General features: G+C 40.2%; 1 long non-coding RNA gene across 1 annotated transcript; it reads right to left on the bottom strand.

Annotated features, from left to right (window-relative positions):
* Positions 1 to 10675: 10675 nt before the first annotated feature.
* On the bottom strand, positions 10676 to 12576 carry LOC306663777. Its single transcript, XR_013764532.1, has 3 exons — positions 11981 to 12576; positions 11277 to 11407; positions 10676 to 11022 (listed from the first exon to the last, which is right to left on the bottom strand). It is a non-coding gene; the product is annotated as an uncharacterized lncRNA (long non-coding RNA).
* Between the last annotated feature and the right edge of the window lie 886 nt (positions 12577 to 13462).

The following is a 13462-nucleotide window of genomic DNA, read 5'->3' as shown; positions in this document are numbered from 1 at the left end:
CTAATAATGTTCTTTTATGACAGTAAGGAAGTGTGTGCATCCAACAACTGACATTAATCTTGATTACCAGTTCTGCTTCCTCAATGTGAATTCTAAACTAAATTTTTAAGAAAACTTTCAAAAAGATGAGATTTCATCCATCAGAACACGCGTCGTCACCAGAACCCAAGAACGAGTGTCACGATCCCTGAGGGGTCAGTCCTCTGGGTGCTGATGGAGCCTGCTGGGGGAAGTTGTCATGGGGCTGGCCTGGAAGAGTCCTCTGTCAAGGACTCAGCAGACGGGAGTCAGCACCTACGATGAAACTGCCCCACGCTGGGGACACGATACTGAACAAAATAGGATCCTACTTTGGGACCTGCATTCTAGCCACTTGGTGAGATCGCATGGCCTGCATAAAAATGGAACAGTCTAAAGGATGGTGAAAGGAATAATGCAGATCTGTACACATCATCGAGGTAGGTCTCAAACACGTTGCAGATATTGTATACATAGAGCTACTTGTCTAGCTTTGAAAGTGTAATCCAATAATGTAGAGAGTGTCAATACATGTAGGTTTGTAAATACATTTTTTAAAGCCTGGAAGACTCATACTTAGTAATGGTTATTTCCAGGTTTGGGGTGGGAGGTAGGAGCAATGTATGAGTCAGGGATAGGAATCACTGTAATCAAGGGAACCCTTTACATAGGGCTCTAAACAATTTATTGCAATATTCTGTGGAAAAACAAATGCTGCACTTGCATCTTTGACAAAATAACCTGAATATAATCATAAGGAAAACACAAATTGAGGGAAATTCTACAAAACAGCTGCCTTATACTCAAAAATGTCAAGGTCATGAAAGACTAAGTGTTGCTGAGGAATTAAGAGACATTAAGAGCATGCAATGCATGATTCCATATCAGATTTGGCGTCAGAAACGGAGTTATAAATGGCCTTATTCGGACAATAGAAAATATTAAAAGGATAGTGACTTAAGTATTAGTACTGTATCAATGTTAAAATTCTGGCTTTTATAATTGGAATGTCTTTGCTCATAGAAAACACACATGATGTATTCAGGCAAAAACTAAAACTAGACTTTATCTCCAATGGTTCAGTGGTTCAGGAAATAATTGAGGAGAGAGCTTTTAAGGAGGGCAGGCTGTAAGCTAGAAGCTCAGTTGGGTTGATGTAGTCTTGAGTTGGAAATCCATTGGCAAGCTGGAAACCACCCAGGATTTCCATGTTACAATCTTTAGGAGAATGTTTCTTCTCCTGGAAACTCAACTCTTACTCTGAAGGCCTTCAAATGATTGGATGTAGCCACCCATATTATGGAGAGTGAAGTCAGATGATTGTAAATGTTCATCACATCTACAAATCCGTTCACAGCAACACCTACACTAGTGTTTGGTGGAACAAGTAGGCACCAAAGGCTAACCAAGCCGACCCATAAAATTAACCATCTTAGGCAAGCAGGGAGATGGCGATGCTGACTGTTAAGCTCAAGAACTCAGGAGGAAAATGCTTGAGCAGGAGATGTTGCAGGTTCAGGAATGTTGCTTTGGAAGCGCCTGTGGGCCATACAAACAAGCTGTCCAAGGCAATTTGATAGTCGGTTTAGAACAGACCAGAGGATTCGATTTTGTGGTTGGAATGTGTCAGTAAGAGGGGAAAGTTTTTCAAAAGATGAATTGGCAATTTCAAGCGCTAGAGAGATAAACAAAGGTCCTATCAAACTTTCTGGCCTGTAGGTCACTCATGAGACTGGTGATAACATTGAAGTGGAGGCTGAGCAGGAGGGCAGAACGCACACACAGTGTAGACCACTCTCTAAGAAACCTTCCCTGACAGCGGCTTGTTTCCAGGAATATCCAATGCACCAAAATAATAATTATACAAAAGTAATTAGTCAGCTCTTTGGAGAGTCATTGACTCTGATCCAAAACACACTCAGAGGAGGGGACTGAATCATGGTATACTCCACTCCGACCTCATCCTGGGTGCCCCAGGGCAAATCATGTAAACATTATGATCTTAAAAAAACCAAAATAATATTTATACTTGTCTTATAGAAATAGCATGAGGATTAAACTGTATTTAGGTATACAAAAATAACAGTAAATTAGAAACAGATGTGCAAACAATAGTTATTATAAGCTGTTATTCCTGTGAAGTACTTACATAATAAGGATCCTAACTTCTAGGAATTTGATTGACCTTTATTGGCAGCTATTTTATAGGATTTTATGAAAAAACATTTTGATTTATTTCCTCATTACATGGATTATAGCCACAGATCTTAAAAAACTAGGCCTCAAAACATTTTTAAACATTTACGTATTATTTCCAATTTTTTTATGCCATAAAATGATGTTGGGCAGCCTTCAGAACTGGTGTTCTTAGCTAACTAGAATCAACAGCCTTTTTAATAATTTGAACTTTTTATTCTCTTGGCAAAAATGCAGTCAAGTTTTCAAGAGGCAGATTCAAGGCTATCTTTTTTTCATAATTGCCATCAGTTTTTTTTCACACTGTGAATTCATTTAAAAAGAAAAAAATGTTCAAAAATGTCGACAAGTGACAGCATGGCTTCCTGATTTCTGGACACAAGCTTCTGATGGCCCATCAGGGTAGACAAAGAAATGGTGGCTGGTTTCTTCACGCCAGTGTTTACAATGGGACAGCAACTGTGCTCTGACTCTCGACATGAATGATGTGCATTTGTAGCATTTAACCACAATCTCAGCTCCTTCAGTGGCGTCCTATGAGGTTCCTTATGTAGGAGAGGTTAATTCATAAAATACGTATTGAAGACTTTCTGTGTGCCCGGCATTGCCCGTGGTTGGTGTGGAATGCAGTAATCAGCTGAAGAGAGTCCCTGCTCCTGTGGAGTGCCACACACACACACACACACACACACAATTACCTGTGAGATGCCTTGTGTCTGCTGGACTCCAGGGATACTCTAACAAGCAAGCAAGGTTGTCAGAAGCTTGTAATTTAGTTGGGGAAGCATGAATTGACAGTAACAACCAACAGCATAGAAATGTAGGAAAGGAGAATAAGGCACGTGATTAAAGGACCTATCCTTGCCAAGGAAAGTTCTAGAAAGGAGAAGTGATATTTAAACTAAGACCTGAAAAATTAAAAAAACTGAGTAGAATTCACCAAGGATGAACACACAATTGACAATGCTTATGGAAAACTTCCACAGACAAGTGGAAACATCAGTTAAGAAAGTGGAACACTTTCATGAAGGTAGAGCTTAGGGTGTGCAGGTATGTTCGGAGGGCAGAGAAGGAAATTTACCTGGAACGCTGTAGGGAGAAGCTGTAGCTTTTGAGCAGGACCTGTCACTTGAGAGACGTTAAAATCGACTTAATTTTTTCTTCTTAGGTTCCCAGTCTACTAAAATATAAATGCAAAAAAAAATATATATATATATATGTATGTGTATATATAAAATATATACATATATATTTAAAAATTAAATTAAATTAAATTAAATATATATATGTATGTATATATGTGTATATATATAAATGCATTCTTCTGTCATGTACAATAAATTAGAATTTAAGAATTATATTTTAAAAAATCAATTATATTATTTAGATATATTAAATATTTTCACCTAATGTTTCAATATAAATATATAAATTTCAGTGATTATAATAGTAATCTCAGAGATAACAGATTTATTTAGATAAATCTAAATTTGGGTTCTTTCATTAATGTGAGAGTACCATATCCTTCCAAAGGTCTATGCACAGGCACATCCTTGCAGACTCTCAGAAGCTGCCCAGTGTCCACACAGCACCTGGTGAGCAGCCTACCTGTGAAGGTATCATGCTACCTTATGATAACAGCCATGGGAATCCTTGGAAAGAACTGAAGCAGAGAAGTAATATGATCTCATCTGCATTTCATAAGTTATGGGAAATGGGTTAAAGGGAGGGAGACAGGTAGGAGCTATTCACATCATCCACATGAGAGTCGGGGGGCTCTGGACCAGTACAGAGGCCTGGTTTGACTTTCAGAAACATCTAGAAGGTAGAATCAGCAAGACCATTCATGGTTGGCTGAATGAGGGAAGTGAGAGAGAGGGGAATTTGCCAGTCAGAATAGTCAAGCTCTCTCAGCTTATACACATGACATCCATGTCCACAGCTTCTTTGATTCCTTGAATTTGTTCATATCTATATAATCCACTAATTTAAAATCAGCCACAAATGTAATTAAGTGCTTCATTTTCAAAATAGTTTTCAGGAAAGTGTTGACTTAATTTGCTTTTTGCTTTTTTCCTAAAATGCTTTTGCTGTTCTCTTACTTTCCAGCATTTCTATGAAGCTCCCACTTGGGTATTTTGATGTTTGTGATCTAATTCTAAAATGTTCATCTCTCCCACAGGTGAATAAACATAAATTCAGATGTAGCTTAAGCACACCCTTATTATTAAAAGAAAGTTATTGAAAGCAACTATCACAGATGAGTGACATATTCGTAAATATTGTTAAAAAATAAATGCGTAGTATTATGGAAACACTAAATTTTATTTCCTCAATATTCTCTAATGTTTCTATCTTCATTAACTTTGAAAAATACATTTCCATGCATGATAATAGCAAACCATTTTACAGTAAATGTCTTTAGAGAAAGGTCACATTCTTCCAAAGAGATACGTCAAGGCTAATGGATGTATTCAAAGGTTAGATTTCAGGGCCCTAGACCGAGTTTGATTCATGCTGTTTTATAATTGCATGCCCGTGGCTACCCTAGTTGGTTAGCACACCATACTAATGAGGCCGGTGGCAAAAGTTCAAATCCCTGGGCAGGCAATTTGTTTTTCTCTGCTTGTGGTGATGACTGCAATTCTTATCCCAAGCCAGGCATCAGCAATGTGTGTCCGTCACTGCACCGTCCAGAGAGAGTACAAATGGCTAATAAAAATCTGTCCTTTCTATTAGAAAAACGTCGCAAAGCACATATGCATCTAGTGGGGGATAGTGGTGTCACCTTCAAAGACAGAGTAGAATATCCCTCATGTTACTACAACAAACAAGTTCTCGCCAGCAGCAAGTCATAAATGTCATCAAGAATGATGATCTCAAATTAGATTCCACATGAATAAATTCTTCATTTCTCATCTTAGACCAAACAGCACTAAATTTACCATTAAGTAAAAACGATGCGAAATGTGTATTTACCTGCTTCCTTCCTGTCTCCTGAAATTGTTATGAGGATGAATCAGACAGTATCTTGGAGGCATTTTAAAATAATAAAATATTAATCCAAATTGTCCCCTTCGGAGTCAGCAGGAGGGTAGATATATTGAGTTTTCACCAACCAAAAGCAACGGCTGATGGGCAATTCAGCCTTGAAAAACAGAAAGTGGGAAAAAATTTCAAGCCTGCTGTTTGAGTGGAACAGGACTTGAGTGAGTTAAATGATCTATTGGTGCCTAAGGTAGAAAAAAATGTTCTAAGTTTTCTGCCCTAACTACCCTTGGGTTTTGTGTAGCAATAATCACCATTGAATAGAATTCGTAAGATCATCTGAACACCATGCAACCTGTCTTGGTGGGTCGATGGCTTTATTAATAAAAAGTCTCATGGGAACACACTCCCACTTGTGAAGTGAGGGTTAGTGAAGACTTAAAAGAGAGGCCTGGCCAACGAGCTAAGTGACTGCACAGGCAGGGCTTTAAGTAGAAGAGATGCAGAGGATGAGGGGGATCACAGAGCTCCGGGGTCTGGACTCCAGCTCTGTAGCTGGCCGAGTCCAGAAACCGGAACTCAAGGAGTCACTCTTGTCCTCCCTCACTTATCTGATCATTCATTTAAATTGTCTACACATGTCTACTTCCTAAATGTTACTCAAGTCCAACCACATCACTCAGCCTCTGTTTCCTACTCCCATATAACCTTGTATCTGCAGGAATGCTAACAAGAATCCACAAAAGGAACCTAAGGAATCCACGAAGGACCCCCCAAGACTACAGGGTTGTCTTCGTTGTTGTTTAAATCGCCTCCAAACAAACTTGGGGACATTCAGAATCAGAATGGTGATGATTTACCTACTATTTTACAAGAGCGGAATGATCCACATGTTGTTTGCTCAGGGTGCTCCCTCCCAGTAGCAAACCTGTTGAGAGATTGAGGTTATTTAAGAAGCCTCAAATTAAAGAGATGTCTTAAGGGACATGTCCACCAAGCAAGTCACTGAAGGCCTCCTCCTCCTCCTCCTCCTCCCCTCCTCCTCCTTCTCCTCTCCTCCTCCACCTTCTCCTTCTCCTCCTCCTTTCTACCTGTTTCTACTGGAGGCAGGTGCGGTGATGGAAGGCAGATACGACCCACATATATCCAAGAGGTGAATGTTGTTGTCCCGTCTTGTTCCATACTGCTTCTTGATACTCAACCTTCTAAGGAAGAACATTTGTTTATGATAAATGCACCAGCCACAGTTTCCTCTTCTGCAAAGAAAGAGGTCAAGCTACAGAAGCTCTAAAGTCTCTCTTATTCTAAGTATCCTTCCTTCCAAAAATAATAGAAACTAAATCATGACATGCCTTAGCCACAAAAAAAAAAAAAAAAAAAAATCATGGGTCTATTTCTCTATATAAGTGGAACTAACTGTCCTATAACTGGAAGTCTCATGATCAAGACTTCTTTCTGTGCTCTTCTGATTATACGCTGGCAAGGTTAGTATGGGTGTCTTAACTGAATTAGAAGTCAAGGTGTCAGTCCCAAAGGGCAAAATGCAATATTCTTAACTTGTAGGTTTGAACATCAATTATAAAGGTTTTCTAGAAAAAAATTAAAAGCAAACACTTTTCCCTGCATGCTCACAATGACAATGTTTTCCTTTTTTGTGAATATCCAAAACTGAAATGTGATCTGGTATACAAAGAGTTGGTCTCTTATTGTTCAGTAATAAACAGTAATTTTATTGCTTTGTAATAGAATCAGGTATTTAGAATAATAAAAGAAAAGGCCCCCCTTTACTATATGGGTAAGTAAATTTTGTTACTAGGCTCCTAGAATATATGTTTGACCTTTCTTCTTCCTTTCTTTGCCCTGTCAACACAAAGACTAATCTGGAAACAGAGATGGACAAAGGAAACCCACCCAGAGTACTGAGGGAGAAAAAAAATAGCTTAAATTGGTTGGAGAAATGTCAGGCAAACTTAAAGTGAAACTTGATTGTTGCTATGATAAAATGTTGAAAGAGGCTAGTCAGGGTGGAGAAGTTTGTGTCCTTAGGGAATTTTCTATAAAGACTAAACTAAAAATTTCTGCTTGAAGTATTTCATTTTATTCATTCATTCACTCATTCCTTTGATAGGAATGACTGATTATCTAATAACTGATTACTTAAATATATACAAAGTAAATTTCTCAGCCAAAAAGCAGGAATCAGGACCATGTGATCTCAGATTTGTGACGTTTTTCAAATGTTATGAAATCCTGACGAATTTCAATATGGAGAAAATGGCTAGGAGATTAGCCAAAGAAATTTTTTCTAAGCAAAGACACACTAATCCTGTTGCTGACTATCATATATGGCTTCTTGTGATGAAGAACATTTCTGAGAGATGATTGTAGGTCATTTGGTATAATTCACTTCAGAGGAGGATTCCATTACCAAAGCTATGAAAAATCAGGAAACTATCTGTCGGATAGGTGCCAGCTCATATTTTGTTTGAGGAAAATACCTCAAAGTGTATCTTCTGTGCAAACTAAACCATTGGCCAACTGGTTGAGTGGCAAAGAGACTTGGAGATACCCTAAGAGATAGCTAATGGGTTGGGGCCATTGCTATGTTTCTCTCTCTCTGGCTTTCTCTAGGGAAAGAATTAAGCTCAATTCCAAAGGACTAATTCCATTTCTACTTTTAAAACTATGAAAAATCATGCAAATTGAAGAGGGGAATGGGAGAACAACCAGGGGTGGTATCCAAACACCAATAAGGTAAGGCACAGTTAATCAAAAAGGGATGGAGCAAGGTCCAAGTTTTTGTTTTGTTTTGTTTTGTTTTTGGTACTGGGGATTGAACCCAGGGGCACTGAACCACTGAGCCACATCCCTAGCCCTTTCTATATTTTATTTAGAGATAGGGTCTCACTAAGTTGCTTAGAGCCTTGCTAAATTACTGAGGCTGGCTTTGAACTCATGATCCTCCAGCCTCAGCCTCCGGAGCCACTGGGATTATGGGTGTGCCACTGCCCCCAGCTTCCAGTATCCTCTTGGTATGCCAGTTGTTGATCCTTATTTGCTGAATCTGAGGACATCTAAGGATGCCTGAGAAGACAGTCAAGGAAACAAGGTGCAGAACAACTTAAAGGACCTTGGAACACAGGCTATTATCCACTGGATCAGAAATATTTTCCTATTTTAACAAGCAGTACTGCCACATCTATGGTAGTCTTGAGAAGAACCACCAATGTAGAGCCACAAACTACCATGGCACTGACACTAGCCTTTGTCCCTGACAGCAAGCTCGAAAGGGGAAATCCATTAGGCTCTTCCTTCTCTTCTGTATGACACAGATTAGCAGATGTTGGCACAGTCTGACAACCTGGCAGGAAGAACTGGCTGGAGGGTTCCAAACAAAGAGGGGCTTCAAGGGGCTTCTGTCCACATCAGAGAGAAAAAACTGGGAATCCGTGGCCCCAGGAGTTGGAGAGCAATATGTTCAGCTACTTACCGTTTTCTTGCACTTTGTACAGTAATTGGCCCTGTGTTGAGGGCTATGAAAATAGAGTTCCAGTTAGGGGTTAAACAACGTATAAGTGAGGAGTTGGTGGAAAGGCCAACTGCTGGACAGACCAACACAGCTCCAAATACTGTTGTCTACCTAAAAAAGTCAAGAAAGAGAAAAGCTCCATGCAATGGAGTCACCAGCTTAGGTGGGTGAAGTCGGAGATGATGTTGAGGATTTTGTGTAGCTAATATATTAACGCCTGCTATCCTTATCACCGGGTTCCACCTGCTCATTCATCTATCAAGCTGCGTGGAAACCCTGCCGTTTAGCCTCTCACGTACGCCCGAGGACGTTTTCTGTCGAATGCAAAGCACTGTGTTGATGCCTGCTTTATTACCACTATCAGCTGATCTTCTTGAAAGCCATTATCATGTCATAGCCTTTTATGAGACTAATTATAATCACACAAATGAAAATAAATCCATTCCTTTTTTAAAAAGAACAAACCAAACATTAAAGTAAAAGCAGAGTGACCATATGATTTATCATCCAAACTAGGACATTCTTGAGAGTAAATGGAAGGACTATTAATAGTTCTAGCAGGACATCAGGTATAACCTGAGAGGGGTCAGAAAAATCGGGACAATCATCGACCACACATGCAAGAGCCCTAAGGCCCCTGAGAATGCTGTTCCTGCCTCCAGAGTCTGAGTTCTCCAGATTTTCTCAAAGGTAACTATTGTTACTATTTGGGACTTGAAAGCATTTAAAGTCCGTAGGATGTCAGATAGGAAGTAAAAGAACTTTTGTCACACCAAAGGAGGTGAAATTAGAAAAGGAAAACAAGACAAAGTGGCTCCAAGGTGGCGGCACATCTTGGAATCACCTTTATCTGGGGCTCGCTTCTGACTCTCGCTCCCTCATCTCCCATGTCCTAGCCAGTTTTGGTCCTTAAACATGTCTAGCTCTCACAGTTGGCATTGAGAGGTATTGGCAATAGAGATCTACCTGACTGTGGGCGGTCTCTCCGCAACCTCTTTCGTTGGTACCTTTCTCCTCTACGTGGCCTTGACACACTCTTATTTTCAGTTTTGAAATGAGCCTCGGGATAGCTCCTCACCAGGTTTGTATTTTGATGCAGAGATTCATTTAAATTTGAAAAAAAAAAAGTTGACCCTAACCCCTTATGTTGTAAAGAAGGTAGTGGATCCTGTCTTCCAGAGGGGCAACGGCCCTGCGCTCATTGCTCCCACTAGCAAAGGACTATCTGGCTGGTGAGGTAGAGAGAGGGATGGAGCGGCACCAGGTCCAGTCCCTGCAGCACAGTCACCTTCAGCAGATCAGGCATTCTGACCTAAGAAAGACGCTCACTGTGCTGTTCAGCTGGGCCCAAGACAGCTGGCACAATCCAGAGAAGCGTCACTAACACCATTTGGCCCACGTTGAAAACCATGCTTTCCGATCAGCTTCATCAATAACGAAGCCAACTTTTTTTTCATTCCCCATCTGTCTGTCTTCTCTAGCCCATCTCTCCATTGGCTCCAAAATCTGGGGAGAAAGATGAGTATCATTCATTGGAACTCCACGGGTAGCCCTGATGAATGAGGTTTCACGACGACTCTTTATCTGTGACCAGAGGCAATGGGGACCCTGACCCATCTATGCTGTTTTCCTTTGCCTCTCTGTGACTAATAGCACACATTTCCATGCAGTTTCCAGGGTCAATTGTGGTGTCTAGAATACAGGTTTTTTTTTTTTTTTCCTTTTTAAAGTTAACAGCCCTAGAGAGTTTGGGTTGCACCTCAGAAGTAACAAGACGGCACTTGGAAAGTAGGAGAAACCAAGATTTATTTTACGACAGCAGGCCCAGAGGAGATTAGCACTCCAAAATTCTGAGCCCTGATCCACAGTTTCTCACAATATTTATAGGTTATTTGACGTCGTCTTACACTCATCCTATCATTGGGGCTTTTTCCTCTTTTTAAAAAAAAAAATTCCTAATCTATGCAGCTGAAGGCCTGTGCAGGGTCTCTAACATAAAGCATGCGCACAAAACAGATAAGAAGGAACAGCTCTTTCCACAGACGTCTATTACATTTCAGGGGGGGAGTAGTCAGACTCTTAGGGCAGTTATTGACAATGCAAAAGGTAGGGCCCATGGTTAATTAGATTTCCTGGAGAAAGACTAAGAGAGGGGAGAGAACTGACCTCTTCCCCAGGCGTTGGATTCTTCCCATAACATTTTTGTAATTTCATTTCACAACCAGGTCTGGTTTTGCCATCACAGTAGAGCACTCGCCAGCAAGCACAAGGTCCTGGTTTCCACCCCAGCACTGCAAATAAATGAATGAGTAAGTAAATAAAACTAAGGTTAAAAGCCATAGAGAGTAGAAGCTCGTAAGCCTGGATTTATTAGTGGCATATCACACTGCAGTGGTCCTCAGCTCTTTAAGAGTCAAAGACATTTTAGATTATTGTGTACACATGAAACTCATCCCAGGAAAATGCACCTAAGGACATATTTTAAAAGTTTAGCATTTAATTTTTCCCAGATTCCTGAGTTCCCTGAAATAAATGATTGACAAACCTTGCATCCTGCTGCAGTGAGTGTGTGACACAGTGTCCTACCTTCACCCTGATAACAGAAGAGAGCAGGACCCTGGGCTTGTAGGGAGCAAGAGAGCATAGAGCATATTAAAGTCAGCTTCTCACCTTAGACTGAAAAATAGACATAAAACAGTGCTCTGTAAGACTGTGACATGCAAATTCCTTTAAGCTCCTTAAGATTATTAATATTGTAAGTGCAGGAAGCCCATATTCCCCTATAAAGAAACTCTTAATTCTTTCCATTCAAGAGCTGTATCTTTTCTGTACTAATTTACTCTGCATATAGAAAAGCAAGGGACTTAACAGAAGTTCCTTCTGTTTCTGAAGCAATTAACTTACCCTCAAAAGGACAGCTGATGTAGGTGGCTGTTTTAAACCATATAGAAGCCAAATGTGAACACTTCTTAAAAATATATGGAACACAGAGGGCCAGGGCACAGGCACTGAGTAAGTGAAAATTTTCTGGCAATGGAAGGAAATAGGCATTTTAAAGAAATGGCCACCATTGTTCGTATTTATCATACCTATGCATTTTGTGTAGACGTATCATTACATGCAAATCAGTTTTCAACCTTGAGGCTCTGGGCAAGTTGCCAGGGCGATTCTAAGCCACATAGTCTGGCATCTGTGTCAGGTAACTTTACATACCTCACAAGATATTTAATCGCCTTGTCCCATTTTTACCTTTTCTTCCTGTATTTCTTTCCTTCCTTTAGTTTCAAAGTCCTTCCCGGTTTCCTACTGGTCCTTCCTTCGAGGGCTTCTCAGCAGTGTTACTCTTGACGTGTGCAGGGCAGATCGACCTTTGTCACAGGGCTGTCCTGTCTAGTCTAGCCTGTTTGGCAGTTATTCCGTGGCCTCTATTCACTAAATGCCAGTGGGACCTCCCTTCCCCCAAGTTGTGACAACCAAAATGTCTCCCGACACTGCCAAATGTCCTTTGGGAGGCAAAAGTCACCCTTGGTCCAGTTGGAGGACCATGACTTTAAAGCAATCTGTCTGACATCGAGCAGCCCAACCAAATTTAAATTTGAGAAAGTACCTGAGAGGACCTTTTCCTCCGTGAAGGAGAGTCAACCACCAGAAGTGGGTGGCTGCATATTTTCTTCCCAATGATTTCCTTGACCCGGGAGGTCTCTCCAAATGCACTGGCTGGAAATCCCTCCTTGTTACTCACTAACCTCAGTGAAAGGAACTGACTCCATGACTGAGTTTTCTTAGTGAAAGGAAATAGGGGTGACCAGGAAGAGAGCAGTGCCAGGCCAACATCAGTTTCCCTGCTTAGTATAATCATTGACCTGGTGATTCTAGAAGGTTCTTTGTAGAGTTGGGTAAATCAGAGATAACCCTCAGGATGCCAACTGTTCATTCCAGCTAACTGGAAGATGGGGAATTAGTTTCCAGCACTCTTGCCTCTGTAGTACCCTCATTCAAATTCCCTCCATCTCACTAATTTATGGCGGCGCTCCACGCAACTCCATAGCCAAGAAGCAATAATGCAGCTCATTAAGAGCCACCGGGGAGTATTTAGGAAAACATGCAAAAGGAACAGTTCCTTTATTTCCTTTCCCTAGAGCCTTATTTCTACCCTAAGTTTCTCGCCATTTCTTCTAGTTTGAACAACTAAAAATTGGCTTGAAAAAAATAACTTGCCACAACTATTCATCTTTGAGCTAGTTTTTCTTTTAATTTTTATGTTTCCTGAGATGCGCGTGATTCAGTTCCAAGTTGAAATTCCAAGTGAGCAAAATGAACTCATTTTTCATCTACAATTAAATAATTCATTTTTCTAATTCTAAGGCATCCAATTCAAATAGTCAAGTTGACAGGAACTCATCTACTGTATTCATTAGAAAGTCACCTCTTTCATTCCTGCTCCCTCATGATGTTGCCTTCCGCATTTTTGGTAGTTGTTTTAGAGCTTTCTGAACAGACACAATCAATACCTCATTAAGTTATTTCAAATCACTGAACTACAGCTGTTTCAGAGCATGAGCATGAAATATAGTTTCATCAATAGAAACCCAGGCTTTGTCCACACAAAGACGAAACAACTGGGCAAGTTGGTCAATTTTGTAAAAAAATAAAAAATAAAAAAATAAAATGGGTTATTTGGTATTGAGTAGACCAAACAATTACTTGCATGATTTTTAAAAATTATTTATT

Source organism: Sciurus vulgaris, assembly GCF_902686455.1.
Source record: "Sciurus vulgaris genome assembly, chromosome: 6".
In the NCBI taxonomy this organism is placed as follows: Eukaryota; Metazoa; Chordata; class Mammalia; order Rodentia; family Sciuridae; genus Sciurus; species Sciurus vulgaris.
Note: the sequence above shows the minus strand (reverse complement) of the source record. Positions and strands in the feature narration are given on the sequence as shown.